The sequence below is a fragment of the Felis catus genome, chromosome A1, assembly GCF_018350175.1.
Source record: "Felis catus isolate Fca126 chromosome A1, F.catus_Fca126_mat1.0, whole genome shotgun sequence".
Lineage (NCBI taxonomy): Eukaryota > Metazoa > Chordata > Mammalia > Carnivora > Felidae > Felis > Felis catus.
In genome coordinates, this window is record NC_058368.1 from 35,435,225 (window position 1) to 35,454,286 (window position 19,062).

At 37.6% G+C, this 19,062-nt stretch overlaps 2 long non-coding RNA genes across 10 annotated transcripts in view; one reads left to right on the forward strand and one right to left on the reverse strand.

The window, feature by feature from the left end:
* Positions 1–19,062, reverse strand: part of LOC111559877 — a 160,440-nt gene that overhangs the window by 63,781 nt on the left and 77,597 nt on the right. For 8 of the 9 annotated variants that reach the window (XR_002741319.2, XR_006595342.1, XR_006595338.1 and 5 more), the window contains one exon: positions 17,194–17,292. The exons of the other annotated variant lie outside the window; for it this stretch is intronic. This is a non-coding gene — a long non-coding RNA (uncharacterized LOC111559877). The remainder of the gene's footprint in view (positions 1–17,193; positions 17,293–19,062) is intronic. 9 annotated transcript variants of the gene reach the window in all.
* Positions 519–18,636, forward strand: LOC123384356. Its single transcript, XR_006595349.1, has 3 exons — positions 519–644; positions 6,471–6,583; positions 18,049–18,636. It is a non-coding gene; the product is annotated as an uncharacterized LOC123384356 (long non-coding RNA).

A 19,062-nucleotide genomic window follows, 5' to 3' on the forward strand; every position in this document is an offset into this window, starting at 1 on the left:
GATTTTTGCATCTTTGGGCGACAGAACAGCAAAGATCGCTGCTGTGGCAGATGAATGAACCAAAGAAATGCTACCAAATACTGGATTTGAACATCCTTTAGACAAGGGGGGAAAACAAATTGAGGGGAAAAGGTGACTTAAAACCTAAAATCGGCCACTTTCCACAGGGTTAGTCACCCGTGCTCAATCACTAGCAAAGGTTTCTGGTTTCTCTGCCTGGCAGATTTAAAAAAACAAACAAAAAAAAGTGCACCCCTTGAGACTTGGAAACCTGTTCAACCGACACAATGGCACCATTCAAAATTCACCAATTTATGAACTGCAGCATATCATTTGTAAAAATTGCTTCAGCCTGAGTTACCTTTCACCAGCTCTGTAAGTCTACTCACTGGGTCACTAGGAGTGAACAAGAACATTTTGATAAATTCTGTTTCCATGACGATGAATTAACCAGTGAAAAGGGGGAGGTGTTGAAAGATCTGTATTCTGTAGAATACTCTCAAATGTTTGCCTGTTTTCATTTTTAGCCATTTAGTTCTCATGGCTCTGTTCCAGGACTCTTTAATTTGCCAGTAGCTGTTTTTCCTACACAGATTACAGGAGTAATTCATCAGTGAATGTTTCACTCAGTGGTCCCATCTAATGTAAGGAAACATAAAAATGAATTTTTCCAATTATGCCTTTTTGTTTGTTTAGAAAGAATGTAGTAAGCTTTTTTTCCCTTTCTTTCCTCACAATCTAGCTTTAGTGTTCTTATTCTCACTTATTTATTGACCATTACCTTACACAGACTACAACTGCAATTTGTATGATGTTGAGATCTGCTTTTAAATACCAATAAATCCCCAAAAGGCAATGATTTTTGAATTTACTGGACTGAAACCCCAGAGGGGGACGTAACAAGAAAAAGAACATTAAAACATGTAGGCCCAGTACATGTTACAATGAAATAAAGTGTTTAGGAAAAAATTAAGAAAGCAATAGAGCCTTTCCTTTACTCAATTACTTTAAATTGGCTTATTTATATACAATGGCATCTGTTTATGTTATTCTAGCATTTATCCACCTCTTCAATTTAATGATAACACTGCTACTTCTTTGGGGATCAAAAAATTTAAAAAAAAGTGATTCTGATGGTTTTGTTTTCCAAATGATGAAAATAGCAAAAAGAACTCATCTTTTCACACGAGAAAATATTGGATATGCAATTATTTCTTGAAGTATGAAGTAAGAAAAATGTTCCCTCAAAACATGTGTTTCTAATCCAGCTTAACTTTGTACGTCCACAAGTAACTAATTCAGCTCATTTTAAAAATTAAGTTTAAATAATGGATGTTTTCCCTTGTCTTTCTTTTCACCTAAAACAAGGGAAATAACCAGTTTTCAACTTTCAACTGTTTTGTTCTGCCATTGTGTAGCCATGAATTTAAAGAATACTATTTATTCATCCTTTGCTTGAAGCAGGAAGAAATGTTAGGGAGATGTTCTAGACCACCAGCAATTAGCAAACTGATCAGATATTATCTTAATCCGAGACCGAAAGTGCAAAGGACCATGGGGTTCACTGGAAGTAAAGAAGAAAACTATTTAACACTTATTATGTAGAGATCTGCCAATCAGAACTACTTTATAAAAATTTCAATAAATAGTAATGCAATAATATATATTTTCTGGTAAGAACTGTTCTTCAGGGTCATATTTGCTCAGAGAGCTTAATTTCTCCACCAAGAACAGAGAGAATTCTCATACTGAAAAGAATATGGTAATTTTCTTTTCCTCCCTCTTTAGCACAGAAGCACACAAAAATATTATTAATATTAGTGGATCTCAAAGAATGTACGTGATTGAAAATCAAAGTAATTGTTTTAATGAATAAACCCTAGTTGTTTTGCAGCAGACATCTATAAACTATTAGAAAGGAAAATCATGCCACTCTAAAATCAATGTCTGGGTAGCCCTGAATAGTTCGTCTTGATTTAAAATAGTGGCTGCGACAGTGTCCGTTGACTGGATATGGACAAGGAAAGTCTAATGACTTCTTTTGTTCACGTGCCATATGTAACGCCTGCTTCTTATGGGCAACATGTGTGCCATGCTTCCCTTCCTGCACCGAAGGTCGTAATGCAGGTAGCTGGCATTCAGTTCACATTGATGTTAATAGTGTGAGATCCCTCGGCCAGCTGTTGTCTGAAAAATAGAGATGGCATGGCCCACCCAAGAGACAGATGCCTTCACACCAATGTGACCCGTAGCTGGCACAGGCAGTGCAGGAATCAGCTTGTTAATGCTAATGTCTCCGGTGAGATGGGGATAAACAGCAGCTCTCTCAGTCCTATAGATTGAAAGTGTCACAAAAATACTGTCAGGCTCAGTTGCTGATCATTAAAAATGAGTACAAATGAGAGGAATAATGGCTTGTTGATCCACCTGAGTCAAGTTCGACATCCTTGTGACACTATTTACAACTGTATTGATGTCTTTCAGGCATTAGTAAGAAAGATTTTTGACAAAGAAAATAATTATGAAACTTCTTGAGTTTTGGAGTAAAAGCGGTCAATAACAAAACATACTATAAACTCCAATCACATAGTTTCTTAATTTACTGAGACCTCACACTTAGATAAACTTTGCGATGAACCTTTTGGTAAAACCAAAAATATGTTTGTAGTATGAAAACAGTTCTCTCTATTTTGCAACTTACATGTTTTTGACTCAGGATTTTAAAATGGTGTGTTTAGGGGTGCCCGGGTGGCTCAGTCTGTTAAGTGTCCAAGTCTTTTTTGTAATATTTTTTAATGTTTATTTATTTTTGAGAGACAGAACATGAGTGGGGGAAGGGTAGAGAGAGGGGGGGACAGAAGATCTGAAGCAGTCACTGTGCTGAGAGCAGAGAGCCAGATGTGGGGCTAGAATGAACTATGAGATCATGACCTGAGCCAATGAACTGAGCCAAAGTCAGGTGTCTGACTCTTGATGTAAGCTCAGGTCATGATCTCACAGTCTTGAGATCAAGCCCCACATTGGGCTGTGTGCTGACCGTATGGAGCCTACTGGGGATTCTCTATTTTCCTCTCCCTCTGCCCCTCCCCCTGCTCTCTCTCTCTCTCTCTCTCTCAAAATTAAAATTAAAATTAAAATTAAATAAAGTGGTGTGTTTAATATAAAAAGTTTAAAGCGGATATATGCTTTTGTTGTCGGCATTGTTTCCCAATCATTCAGTGGGAAGGAATACCGAGAGGTATAGCTTCAAGAGCAGCATGTTGATATGGAGATTTGATCAAGAATGTTGACCTAGGATCCAACTGCCACTTTCCTATTGAGAATCTAATCCCATTGGCCACACATCACTCCCTGTGTCATAAAAGGTTTATACCAACATCTAGTTTGACAGCTCAGGACCTCTGCCACAAGCCGAGAAAACATTTACTGAGGAATGTTTAGATGAATAAAGTAATAGTCTTCTACTTAATTTATGAGTGAGGGCTAACCCCTACCTGTAAATCACACAAAATTTTAACTGTATTGAGAGATCATTATTTTAAAAAGCTCTTTTAGTAAAGTAGATTGCTACCAATTCAGTGAGAGAGCTGGTGCAGTCATTCACTCCACAAATATTTATGGTGTATTCGCTATGGTTTTGCCCCCGAAATTTGACTGGGTGTTCACAGCAGATATGTAGAGGTAGAGATAGAGAATCAAACAATTATAAAGCAATACGACAAATAACTATAGAAAGGCAACCAAATAATTGTATTGGAGGATTGTAGGACGAGGGTATTGGAGAAAGAACAGTAAGGTTTAACAAAAGCTTTCTGAATGAGATAATTAGGGAAAGAGCATTCCATACAAAGGGGACAGTTGAACAAAGGCAGGAAGTGAAAATCAATCCATTAGGCAGAGACAACCATAAACAGTTCAGTGTTGCCCAAGTGCCCAGTGTAAGGCAAGCCATGGAATCAGTGACAGAAAGATAGGCAGAAACCACATCAAGCAAGGCTCACTGCCACTATTAACAACCTGCCTGCTATTTTATCCTCATGGCCTTTTGGGAGGTGAAGGCAACAATTCCAATGGAAGATAATGACGATAACAGGAAATGTGCAAAAAGAAGATGAATTGAATCTTTGTAGAAGGAGTATAATAATCAGAACTTGGTGATTGATGGAGCATCTGACAGAGAGATGAGAGATTGCAGATTTTATAGGATGCACAAGTACTGTCTTGAGCAACCGGGTGGATGGTGGTGCCACCAGCTGAGGCAAAGGATCCACTTTAGGGGGAACATGTGGAAACAAGTGCCCGTGGAACATTCCTACAGAGATGCCCAGCTAATAATTGGACAGATGAGTTTGAAGCTCAGGGCACAGGGCTAATTTAAAGACACAGAATTGGAATCCACTGGAAAATAACAGTATCTGAAACCAGGAGTCTGGATAAGATTGCCCAAAGAATACAGAAAGTGAGACGAGTTATGGATTGAGGTCCCAACCCTGGGGTACAATAATTTAAGAGATCGACAAAACAAAAGTAGCCAAGGAAGAAAACAGCAAGGTGTTGACCAGGGGTAAGAGGAGAAACCATAACAAAGTACTATTATGGGAACCACTAAAGTGAAAAATGCAGCAGAGAAGTCCAGTAAGATAAAGATGGGAAAACAAATTACTATCCCTCTCTGCCTCCCCTTACCTGAATACAAATCTGCATCATTAAAAATAGAAAGAACTTAGAAACCTGAGACCAGGAAACATCTAGGAAAGGCCCAGGTAAGCATACTCACATACAATTTAGGAGTTGTCTGTTCTTAATTTTTAAACAAGGGAAGGCTTATCAGTTTATTTTGTTAATTTGTTTATTTTCTACCTTGTCCTCAAAGCACTACAGATTCTTTCGGTAAAATTTCTGAATTCATTCTTTTCATTTAAGCTTGTAATAAATGTGAAGCAAAAGTCAGTTCACTGTTAACTGTCTTTGAAAAGTATCAGGAGTGCAGATTGGATCTATTGGCAGTTAAGGGTGGAAACTTCTACTTTACCATTAAGGTGAGAATGCTTTTGAGAGAGAAGCCTCACTCGTCAGCAGATCCTGATAGAAAAGTATAGCATTCTTTAATGCAGAGAGAACAGCACGTCGTAAAGAAGAAGGCCATTGAGCTATAAAGCCACGTAGAGCAAGCCCACTATAGGCTCCTGAGCAGGGGATAGCAGAAATGCAAGGGGATGTCGGTTTCTGGGCATTGTACATAGGAGCAACCCACCAGCTGGAGCCATACCTAACTAACACCATCCCAGCTTTGTTGTCAGGCAGTTAGATTCCAGTAACAACTTAATCTTCACAAGCATGTCTTGTGTGTCTTTGGGCAAATAATTAATGTTCCTAAATTCTACTTTCCTCATTTATTAAAATGGGGATAAAATAATTAATTACCCCATAAACTTATGAAAAAGCAAGTGAGATACTATATACAGAGCATTAGTCTAGTAGTTGTTCTCAACACGGGGTGATTTGTCCCCCAGGGAATATCTGGCAATGTCTGAAGACATTTTTTGGTTGTCACAGCTGGGATGGGGTGGCTGTTACTGGAATCTAGTAGCTAGAGGCCAGGGATGCTGCTAGACACTCTACAGTACATAGTATAGCACCCCACCAGAATGGATTATCTGATCCAAAATGTCAATGGTGCCAAGGGTAAGAAACCTTGATCTGGTAGTCACACATTATAATAGCTGGTTCTTCTGGAACCCTCACACTGCATGAGACACTAAGTGCTTAACATTTATCTCATCTAACCTTCACCGAAATTGGCACTAGTATTATCTCCAGTCTACAAATCAGGAAACTGACATGCAAGAAAACGTTAAGTAACATAAACAAGGTCACACAACTAGCAGCGACAGAAGCAGAATTCCATAAATGTTAATGATCGTTGTATTTCATGGACAAGTGAACATTTTTTCAGATAATATTCAGATATTTTCAAATATCCAACTCTATCACATAACAAAAAAGACTGGTTATTCTACTTTCATCGAATCATTGACATAAATCTAGACACAACTGCTATGTTGCATGCTTTGACTTTCAGACTCAAGGTTTTCCTTAAATGAAGACAAAATGGAAATGTTAAAAGAGAAAAGAACTTAGCATTTCTTAAGAACACCTTAAAAAGACAATTGCCAGATATGCTTTTAAAGAAATCTTTTTAGTGTTAAAAATCAGTAAAACCTGACTTCAGGAACTGGCCTTAGGTCTTCTCTAATGCTGAAGTCAATGGCTCTTTTTGTAATGGTGTTATGGTTTAAATACAGCTTCAGGCCTCTGTGAAGCTTGAACACGGGATCAGAGAGATAAAAGTCACCTGCCTAGATCACTTTCACTTTCTAGTCTGAAATTCTTAGCATCTGTGCATTTATCCAATTGTCAGTGATGTGTCATTGATTATTTTTAACAGTCTTTGCATCGATGTGTTTCAGAAGGTGGTTTTCTCTTCTTTAAATCTGCCTTTGGGGACTCTGAAATGTAAGCTGTCGAGTATGGATGTGTGCAGGACTGAAGAGAATCCTAGAAAGGCAACAAATGCTGAAATGTGAGCATACATACATACAAGTATTTTGACAAAATGTTTATGAAAATTTGGGGTTCCTGAATTTTTGACATAATTGTGTATCAAATGAAGACAGTATAGTATTGTATGGCATAGTGGCTTAAAGTGCAAGTTCAGCATCCAAATCCTGACTATGCCATTTACTAATGATGTGATCTTGTCAAAATGACTTGACTATTCTGAGTCTCAGTCACCTTTCCTATTTAAAAAAATAAATAAATAAACATTAAAAAAAAATTAAAAAAAAAAAGGTGGGGGGGAGCACCTGGGTGGCTCAGTAGGTTAAGCGTCCAACTTCAGCTCAGGTCATGATCTCACGGCTTGTGGGTTCGAGCCCCACGTCAGGCTCTGCACTGACAGCTCAGAGCCTGGAGCTTGCTTCAGATTCTGTGTCTCCCTCTCTCTCTTCCCCTCCCCCACTCATGCTTTGTCTCTCTCTCTCTCTCTCTCTCTCTCTCTCTCAAAAATAAACATTTAAAAAATTTTTTTAAAAAAGCAAATCAGACTGACAATAGAACATTCTCCAAAAGTAAGATATTTATTTTTTATTTTATACTGTCATATTCCAAGGTCTGTTTTAGATTGTAAGAATACTACAGTGAACTACACTCATGCAGCTTACAATTAAAAAGTTGAAATGAAATATCATCTCTGATAGCAGTAATTTTCCTGAAGAAAATAATTCTGGAAGAGCTGATGGTAGTCAGACAAGAGCAGGGGCTTCTAAGGCCTCTGAAGAGGCCCTGTTTCAGCAGAGACTGGAAAGATATGAGGCAGTGACCCAGGTGAATACCTGGAAAAGAGCTCTCCAAGCAGAAGAAAGAGCAAATGCAAATATCCCCAGTCTGGAATATTCTGGCAATTTTGAGGAAAAGCAAGATATGTCGGACTGGCTCCCATGACTTATGAGCTGAATTAAAAAGATAGCCAGGGATTAACTCATAGAAACTATATGCCATAGTAGCGTTCTGGATTTTCCTCTGTGATGAGAAGCCATTGGACATTTTTGATCTGTGTATCATGATCCAATTCATGTTCTGAAAGAATAACTTTGACTCCTATGTGGAGAATAGGCTCTAGGGAACCAGGAATAGATACAGGATGACCAAGTAAAGGTAACTGCAATAGTACAGGCAAAAAATGGTGGTGGCTTAAAATAGGAAGATAGCATTTGGCAGCTGCTAAGAATGGTTATACTCATGGTGCGTTTGAAGGCAGATTGAATACAACTTTTGATAGATTTAATGTGAGTTGTGAGAAAGAAAATGGGAACGATTCCAAAGTTCTGGGCCTAAGGAGCTAACTGGGTGAATGGAGACTGAAGAAATAGGTAAAAAGGAGGGAGACTATAAAAAGCTTAGAGATACTCACTAGACATTCATGTGGGAATATTCAGTAGGCCATTGGATATACAAGTATACATTCAGGAAAGAGGTGAAGAATGTACCTTAAAATCTGGGCATTATCAGGGTATAAATATAGCTAAGCTATCAGGACTGAGTGGGATCCCCGTAGGAATGTGTGAAAATAGAAAAGAAAAATAGAGGTCCTGGGTCTGACCTCTAGGGTTTTCCAATATTTAGAGGTCAAGAAGATGAAAATCATGGGAAGGTAGTGTCAGAGGTGAGCAAATAAACTTCTTCAAGAAAGAGAGAATGATCTGTCATATGCTGCAGAAGTGTGGGTGAGAGGGGAGCAGAATCAAACACTGTCAACACAGAGGCCACTGATGACCCTGAGAAGAAAAGTTTCAGTGAATTGCTGAATAACGACTTCTAATTTCATTGAGTTCAAGAGAGAATGAGAGGAGTAAAAGTAGGAAAGGAAAAAATGATTAACATATTTTTGTGAGAAATCAATAATAAAATATATATAAAGCATTTATCCCAATGCTTGGCATATTACAAAATGACAAAAAATAGTTACCATCATTATTTTTATCATTTTTATGTAGTCATCCCCTATCATTTGAATATTGACTGTATGTACAGCCTGACCAAGAGAAATGATTATTTATGCCTGTGTATATTTATACATGAATATTTTATTGGTAAAAGCATTTAATGTATATGTACATATTCATATACATGAATAGATATGTATTGTGTGATGTATATAGATATAACGATGATACTTTTACCAACAAAATATTCATGTATAATTATCTCATTTTATCTTCACAGCATTCTGTGGGGAAAAATATAGTCATGTGAGTTTTTCTCTGTTTTATAGCTGACAAGGCTTAGGCTCACAGTTTGTGACTTACCCAAAGTCATATATAAATCCAGAAATGAAACCAAGATCTAATGACATCTGCCTCTTTTCTCTTTTCAGCAACAAAGAGAAGTTCAGGTATCCCATCAAATAGAAAATCAAACCATATCAATGAGAAGTTGACAGTGCATACATCTGATTTGAAGAATGAACACCCAAGTATTTTTTTTTAATTAATTAATTAATTATTTACTCATGCACTGTTGACCATCTTGCATAATTCGTTCCTTGTATACGTGGTCAGATTCCTCTATCAAGTGAGGAAATGTTCTGCCACAGAGAGATTAAAATGTTTCTTTCCTAGAAATTATGTTTAAAAAAAAGACAGAAAGGGGGCAAAAGGCATACATCGAAATTATTTTTCTCGTGCAAATGCCCATGCTGGCCCTGGGGATACAAGAGGAAACAGAACAAACATTCCTGTTCCCTTGACATCTATAGTCTAGAGATAGATATTAATCAGATAGATAGATAGATAGATAGATAGATAGATAGATAGATAGATATAGATATAGATAATAGATATTAATCAAATTTGCAAATGTTGTTTTGTTAAATTATGAAAGGTATATAGAGGAAAGTAATAGGGAACCATGGCAGAGAAAAACAGAAACAACATAATCAAGTGTCATTATATGAAATGACAGAAGAAATGTATGCCATTTGTATGAAAGACATAAGTAAATGTTTGAATCCTTTCAACAAGCCAGGTACAATCACTTCAAAAATATTGGAATGAAAAGAGATTCTCAAAAGAGATATGCATTCCGTAAGGGACTTTGGTAGCAGATATGAAAGGGAAATTGGTGGATTTTCTTTTAAGGAATCTATGTTTCTTATTTCCAGATTAATGTAAACAAGGAGCAGTGTGCTTCCTTTACATGTCCTTATTAACGACTATTGAGGGCAAGGTAAAGCATTAAAAGAAAGAAGCATTAAACAATTCTGAAATGCTTTCAAGATATGTTAGCTGCTCCCAAGATTCCAAGTTATCAGTATGGAGTCCTACTTACTCCTTCTACAAGGCAAAGTTTCCCATCCTGAGAAACCAAGATTTCTTTAGAACCGCAACCGGTCCAAGTCCTTGGTAACTTCTGAGACACATGCATTTTCCCTTCAGTGAGAAAATAGCTAATATGTATCGTGTGTCAATCTTCAAATAAGGTCCTTCACATTCCAGTCATCTTTGTTAGTTAACATACTAAGTCTTCTTGTCACCAACACATGCTCTACTCTTCCCTCTTCCTCCCAAATTTTTCAACTGTGTTCTCTGGAACACCAATCTGACTAGCCACATCAACTTCCTGAAAAATGCATCTTCCACTTTGGTTAGAACTCTAAAGTTCCAATGTGAGGTCTGTGAACAATGCTTCATGGGCTCAGTAACATGCTTACAAATATTAATTTTTAAATTTTCTTTCTGTTATTTTAAAATATGACTTTTTTAAAAAGTTGCCATATTATAAGAGTATCATCTACTTAAAAGGTCTAGGTTGCTTTGTGTATATAATCAAGTACTATAAGATCATCACTAAAACCATATTACGATGTCTAGAATTGTTTTCTATTGACAAAAATTAAATAAAAGTCTGTTTTATGATTAAAGAGATCTATCATTGCTTACTGTAAGCCTAAAGTTACAGAAAACTTCAAAGGAAATAAATTATAAGGATGCTTCCATATCCTTTGGTTTTACCACAATATTTTTTGTGCTGAAAGATTTGTATGAATGGAAGCATGAATCTAGCAAACATAAATGTTTACCTTGAATTTTTGGACTGTTTTTGGTCTTTGGTTTTGAGTGTTTTTTTTAATGAAAACACTGCATTGGAATGATGAAAACATTACCAAAAATTCGCCAAGCCAGGAATCAAGATTTATCCTTGAATTTCAGTGCCTTTCACTCTTCACCCCATGCTTATTTACCTTTCGACTCCTATGGATTGAATCTCCTAAACATCTCTCAAATCCATCCATTTTTCTTCATACCCACAGGCATCACTCTGTCCAAACCAATGTCATCTATTAATACAGTTACCACAATATTTTCTGTGGCTCTAGAGTTACTCCTCACTACCTTCAATACTGTATTCAGCTAGGATGATACTTTCATTACAAACAAAAGATAAAGAAAGAAAAATAGAGACATCACTGAGGTTGTTTTTAAAACTGCAACTACTTACAAATTCTGGAAGAGAGGTGTCATGGAGGGAAAACTGTATTGAGGTAGAAGAAAACTAATCACTTTGTTTATGGAAGACTAAAGTCCTTGGAGTTAATTTGTACTATAATTGCAAGTAAAAATACTGTAATGAAGAAATGTGAAGGTGTCTTTTGGGGCAGTGAGAATTTGTTGATGTTTGGTTTGATCTGGTTTTAGTACTATAAAGATTTATTTCTGTCTCAGAGTTTTCATCTAACTTTGGTTGCTGAGGCAGAGTGGATTCTGTTCCATCAGCTGCATGGGCCAAGCCTGACAGGGATTCCACCATTTTGGTGATACACCATCAGAAGTTTATGCCTTCTTCAGTTGCGACTGCAGAGGGTGCATAGCACACATTTTTGGTCCTTACATGGGAGTGATCCTTTGATCAGAATTAATTGGATATCCCACCCGAAAAGCAATGAGGTTGGGAAACATGGTTTTCTATGTGCCCATAAAGAGGAAACCGGATCATAGTAGTCTTTCTATTCATCATATATTCCAGTCATCTGGCCTTGTTTAGAGAATTATCTTACCCACCAACTAAGGGAGACAACCCCATATCATACTAAACACAGAAGCAGTCTATTTCTTTTCTTGTTCAGGTCACATACAGTCATTTTGATCCTATCCTAAGTGATAAAGACCAGTCCACATCACTCTATCCTATGGCCACCAAGGATAGGTCCTTGACTCACGCAATGATTTGACTCATTGCATTTTTGCTGAACCACACTCTTTGTATGTGATGATATGAAAAAGGAGCAATTCCTCTGGGATCTGAAAGCAGGTAAAGAAAGGTAACTGTGTGGTCTTTACAAAAAAGCTTCCTGCCATTGAAAGAACATATGGAAAAAGTGATGTGACTTCCATGTACAGAATCAGAGTTTCATCTGCAAATATATATATAATGTGTGGTGATGTAGGGAGCTTCATGATCCTGGGCATGGTAGGAGGATTTCATTTAACCTTGGGGAAGGTGTGAATCATGGCAGTGACTTGGCTTGTTTTGTTTTGCTTTGTTTTTTAATGGTAGGGTATGCTCATTTGTCAACTCTTTAGCCAGAGAAAGGAGTTATTTCTTTGTTTTCTTTGGGATTGAGATTCATGGGGTAGCTGAGGCTGAGGAAAGGGAGGAGGTGGGAGAAAGGGTTCTGCTCTGAAGAACAGATCACAGATTGCATCGACCTGTGGGATGGCTAGAGCTAAGAGAAGAAGTCAGAAACCCTTTACGACAGATAATGACAAATGAACTGACTTCCAAGTTTTCTTTTTCTTCTCTGTAATCCTCTTATGAAAGCCTCACATATTTAGTAAAACATGTTAGTATAGCCTTGGAGAAGGAAATAAACAGGCTCTATTTATGCTTGAGGCAGAACAGCATGGGGAGCAGACAGCAGCTTGCAGAGCCATGATAGAAAGCCCAGAAGGGTTCATGAGAAGCCTCAAGCAGGAGTAAAGAGTGAACAGCGAAGGGTAACAACTGGAATAAACAGAAACCCTCCTTTTCTGGAGACAAAAATTTGTACTTTAAACAGATGAAACATTTGTTTGACAAATTTATATAGTCTGTGACTAACATTGTTCTAGGTGCTGGGCATAACAGGTATGAACAAAACTACCATAGCTCAGGCTTCAGGGAGCACAGGTCCCTGTGGAAGAAACAGACAATAAAGAAACAAGCATAAATTATGTCATATGATGATAAGAGCCTTGGAGAAAACAAAGAATGTTTGTAGGGAGTAGCATCTGCTGGGGGAGGAGGCTCCAAGCCATTTTATAAAAGGAGATTAAGGGGACCTCTGTAAGAAGATGACATTTGATAGAGATCTGAAGGAAGTTGTGAGTGATCTATACAGATGTCTGCAAGAAGAATGTTCTAGGCAAAGGGAACAAGTGAAAAAGACTGGAGACTGGAGTGTGCCTGATATTTTTGATAGCTAAGTAAAGAAAGAAGCTCCATATGTCCATGTGACTCACTGCTATCTCCATCAGTATATATTGGCATCAAATCTTGTTTTCCACTGAGAAAGTCATTAACTTCATCAGAAACTGAACATGATTGGCCAGCTTATCCTAAAGTTTCATCAAAAAATGGAAGCAGATTGTGAAATTCTTTACATGTATACCAGAGCTTTCTGATTTTCCACAAGACAAATCATGAAGCATCTGATTATCCTCCATGCAAATATTTATCTTTTTTTTTTTTGACAGAAAAAAGAGAGACAATTCCAAGAACAGTTTTTCAGAACAGAGTCCATTAATGATTTGCCTTATTTGGAAGCCATATTTAGACACATTCATGTGGTATATCATTTTACTCAAGGTCTTACCTCATTGTCAGAGATTCTATTGCAAGAATATGTGCATTCAGAGAACACTGGAGATAGAGGACAATATAAATGTCATGGTAATAAAGTGTTTCTACAGCCTAGAATTAAGAATGGCAAGGCTTTAACCTCTCTGAAAGCATAAAGTTGCAGATATACCTGTAAATTAAAAACCAAAACAAAACAAAAAATTTTGAAGTTACTCCTACTCAGGCAACCTTGAAATTAAAACATGAATTCATTATAATTTTCTTACTGACACTGGCAACATTCGTGTCACAGTCCTTCTTAAAGGTAGTTTCTTTGGTTTGAGGACAAAGGAAATGATGTTACATGAATTCAGCTATTCAACACGGAGGCTTGGATGACCTCTAGAATCCCCTACGCAAGCCCATCTTCATCTGGCAAAGTGAACTATGAGAGGCTCGGTTCCACTTCCCAGCTCAAACTTTTTTTTTAATTTTTTTTTATGTTTATTTATTTTGGAGAGAGAAGGAGAGACAGAGACACAGAATCTGAAGCAGGCTCCAGGCTCTGAGCTGTCAGCACAGAGCCTGATGCGGGGCTCAAACTCACAAACCATGAGATCATGACCTGAGCCGAAATCAGATAGATGCTCAGCTGACTGAGCCACCCAGGCGCCCCCACCTCAAACTTTTAAAGTCAGAGGGTTCCATATGTCTTGCCATCAAAATAAAGATAAATGTCCAAGAAATCCTTGGACAAGTACAGTTCTGCATCAGTCTTTCAACATTTCTCTCCTTTCCCTTCTTTCCTTCCTTCCTTTCCTTCCTACCTTCCTTCCTTCCTTCCATCCATCCATCCTCTCACTCTCTCCTTTTTGTGAATAAACCTGAGTTTTCCCATTAAGGTTGCTTTAAAGCACATTAAAAGTCACTTTTAAAATTTGAATAGTTTGGAATTATGTTAATTTTTTGGGGAAATGACCATTCCTTCTTTGTATGAAAATCAAAGATTGAAAGATGTAGTTATTTGCAGAGATTGATTTTACATTCTGTCTCTGAAAAGAAATCAATTTTCCATTCAACAGAATACATTGTATGCAATTTTTGTGTATATATGTGTTTACATGCAGTTTCTTGGGAACAAGTCCGTGGCTTCCATCAAATTCTCAAGTACCTTTCAAAGGAATCCAAAAAAAAAGTCCAGGCCTACTGCCTGAAAGTGAACCCCAGCTCTGTTCTCAGAATAGTTCTGCTATTTCCGGTGGAGTCTGTTAATTTTCTCAAACTTCACAAACCTCAGCATTGGGATATGGTCCTTAATGACACTTCCATACCATCTCTCAGCCATCATCCCGTAGCGCGGTTACCCTTCTGGCGTCACTGCCCTCCACCAACTTTCTTTTCATTACCCTTCATTTATTATAGACTTTAGAGTCTAATTCACAGTTCTCCTCTCCATTCCAGGTTCTGCTAACATTCCCAGAGACTTGAGCATACAGGTGGACAATATATCCAAAAGCTGTCCCCAAACCTCCCTTTATTTCCATAACTGCAATGACCTTCCCTCCCATTCTAAATCTGCTGCCCACATCCCATGGATATGCCCTGTTCCTTTGTCATTGTTTGAAATGTTCATCTATGATTTCCTAAATGTGAACATCGCAATTTGACAAACACAACTCTTATCCTTTCAATTTTCTGACTCAGCTACTCATATAATACCTATAGCTGTGAAGTAGCCCAACAGTTACAGCAAGAGCTCTGGAAGCAGATGACCTAGGCTGAAGACCAATTCTGCCATGTTCAAGATGTATGAAGTTGACCAAGTTTCTTAATCTCTCTAAGCTTCTGTTTTTGTGTTGTGTTTTTTAATGAAAATAGCAGTTGTTGCTGAATGGATAATATAACCCATAACGTTTAGCATGATGCTGCTGAGGAAACATGCCATAAATCATAGGCATTTTTATTATTGTTTGACCTTACAAAGACTTCCAGTCACTCACTCTTCTAGTGTCTTCTATATTTACCCATTTCTTTTTTTTTTTATTGTTTTAATGTTTATTTATTTTTGAGAGAGACAGAGCACGATTGGGGGAGGGGCAGAGAAAGAGGGAGACACAGAATGAGAAACAGGCTCCAGGCTCTGAGCTGTCAGCACAGAGCCCAACGTGGGGCTGGAACTCACGGACCACAATATCATGATCTGAGCCGAAGTCAGACACTTAACCAACTGAGCCACCCAGGCGCCCTTATATTTACCACTTTCTAAATGCATTTGCCTCCCTCTCTGTCTTAACCAGTGTGATCTTTCACTCTCCTGCCAACATCCTCAGTTCTTTTTCTCCACTGCAGTCTCCTTGCAAAACCCCAGCCCTAGATCACCACGCACACAAAAAAGCACATGACTTCGTATGCTGTGCTTAGCATAGCGTTGGTGTCTAGCATTGTGAATGAATGAATATTATAAATTCAAGGCCCTGATGGCACCCTTAGAGCTGCCCCAAAGTATTACTTCCTAGTGTCCTAGTCATCTCTCTCCTTTTTTTCCACAGCAGCTCTTTCAAACTCTCTATCATCTTCAAATCCCAACCTCTACCACCCAATGTCTCAAGAATTGCCATTTATGTATTATCCTCTCATGCCACTGTCCTACTCTACTGGACCTTCTCCATCAGCATTCAGTCCTGCAGGAGTCTCTTTAGTATCCAAATGAAAACAAAACCAGAGCCCAAAATTAAACACCTTTCCTCTTCACTTCCTCTCCAGTTATTGCCCTATTTTTCTCCTCCTTTCCCATCAAAAGTTCTTGAAAGAGTTGTCTAGACTCAGTCTATAGTTTGTCACCTCCCCTTTACTACTCAATATGATTTTCAATGTCACCAGGCAATTCAAACCATTCTTGCCAAAGTTACTTGTTACAACAGAAGCTTGGCATTTGGGCAGCCACTGACTTTTGACCTCTAGATATTTTTCTTGAATGCTTTCTTCCCTTGAGTTTTTTTAAAATAACAGTTTTATTAAGATGTAATTCACATACCATAAAGTTCATCCTTTTAAAGAGTCAGTTCAATGTTTTTTAGTATATTCACAAAGTTTTGCATCATTCACCACTATCTAATTTCAGAATATTTTATTACCACCACCCCTCCTCCCCACAAAAGTTACCCTGTACCCATGAACAGTCACTCACAATATACTCCTTCTCTGGGAAAGATTAATCTGCTTTCTGTCTTTGTGGATTTGCTGATTCTATTCACTTCATATAAATGGAATCATACAATATGTGGCCTTTAGTGTTGACTTCTTTCAGTTAGCATATTTTCAAGGTTCTTCCTGTTGAAGCATGTATCAAAAGTTTATGGCTGAATAATATTCCATTGCATGAAGATATCACATATTGTGCATCCATTAAACTATTGATGGGCATTTGAACTGTTTCCACTTTTTGGCTATTGTGAATAAAGCTGCTTATAAACATTGATCTAAAGGTTTTTATTTTTAAAAACTATAAACAACTTAAACAGCCATCAATAGGAGTCTAGCAAGAAATGTCACGGTATACTCATAGATTGAAATGCTTTCTATTAATAAAAGAATTTCTAGGTGATACTCTTGTGGGTTGTTTCTATTTTTTTCTTATACTTTATTCTCATTTTTTTCTGAGAACATGTATATGTATATGAGAAAATATTAATGGGGACATTTTCACTTTAGGAAGGATTTTATGTTTATGTTATGATCAGATAAAATCAGATCAAAATGAGATCAAACCAGAATCAAATTAATACCCACCGCCCATATCCTCCTAAAGAACAATACCTTAAATCAGAATCCTTTCTGGGAGAATTAATGGACATGTGACTCTCCGCTGACAGTCTCCTTTTGTTGCAAGCCATTTTGGTCATTGCAATGGCCTTTCTGGTGGAGAGGAGGTGAAAAGAAATGTTGTCAGGGCATGGAGGAACTCAAATATCTTGTAAACAGTGTTTATTTGCCTTGCCTACAGGCTAAAAGCAAAAGGCCCTAAACAAAGGAGAGAGGTAAAAGCAGACCTCAGGGAATTAGGAGAAATTGTCAATAGTCTCTGGTATTTACTTCTGCTTCCTTTGTCTGCTTCTTCAGCAGCTTGTGTTAATATCAAAAGGAAAAGCAATTTGGTATCAAACTAATGCACTTGCTGATTAAAAAAATCACCAAAACATATCCCCAGTGCCTGGCATGCACCAGAAGCCATCGCAGGAGCCTTAGATAATAAATACCATTATGATCTTATAAACTAACTCATCAGAATCCTTCAATAACCCTGTTCAGGGGGATTCCTGCATCACCACTTTATAGGTAGGGAAACTGAGGCCCTGGAAAATTGAGTCCTTTGCTCAGGTCAGCAAAATTTGTAAGTGGTAGTCTGGGTTTCTTAGCCAGTTTTCTCTATTCTTGTAGGTTCTTTTCTTTTTTTTTTTTATAGCAGTTTTACTTATTTATTTAAATGTATTCTATTTATTGTGGTAAGAACACTTTACATGAGATTTACCTTCTTAACAAATTAGAAGTATACAAGGCATTATTGTTGACTATAGGTACAATATTGTAAAGTGAATCTCTAGAGCTTATTCATCATGCTTAACTGAAACTTTATACCCCTTGATTAGTAACTCCCTTTTCCTCCTCGTCTAGGTCTCTCCCAAAGCTGAGGAAAGAGAATAACAAAGAAGGAGACTTCCAAAGAAGTGAGTATCTTGGAAAGCAGGAGGTCCCACTAATCGCTTCTTTATAAAAAGCAAACTTGGAGGTAAACACTCCTTTGGGAAGCAAATATATTGGGTCACACAGCCTCTGTGTCAGGAGAAAAACTCCTCTTCTGTTGGTTCTGAAAAGATCATCCTAAACAGAGAGGTCTGCAAGTTGTCTGGGTGACTCTGGGGAAAGTCTTTCACCCCAAAGGGGTAGTAGCACTATTCTTCACCAGTAATCATTAAGGGACCCTGGAAGAAGTAAAGTGATAATATATCTCCCAATATAAAAAGGAAATGGTCTGCATGGATTAAAGGAGGTCAACACAGTAAAACCATGCTAGTAAGACATTCAAGTTATTTTTGCTGCTGCCTCTCATTCCATCCAGGAATCTGACATTTTCGTGTTCTTGCTCCCTTCCTGCTATCAGCTCAAAGGCTGATCTGAAATCAATCATTTACAGCTTAGGGAGACTGTTTCAGAGCCAAGGTAGACCTCGCCGAATCACTCAGGGGCCCATCCCCAGAAGTTCCTGGGCTAGAGAAGTACATGCAGCTCAAGAATTTAATACACATGTGCAGTGGAATTGCTTGCTACTATTTCCTCTATTTTTAATACTTTTATGGCAAGTGTATGGTTTTTTGCTACAAAGGGTCAACGACATTTTTGTGGACTGGCATGACAAGATAATGATTATTTTTTAAACATCATTTCAAAGGGGGGGGGTGTATAACTCAAATTTCAAAATTATTAACATTCGTACTTATAAAAAACAATGTTTCTAAATTTTGAATTACATGGATGCTAAATCAGAAATCAAAGGTAGTTAAACACCACAAACTGCTCTTGAAGAAACATATTTGCCTTTGGAGTCAGAGTCTGAATATTACTGCTGAAAGTAATGGGAAACCACAGAGGTCATGAGGAAGAGTGACAAAATAAAAGTGACATTTACAG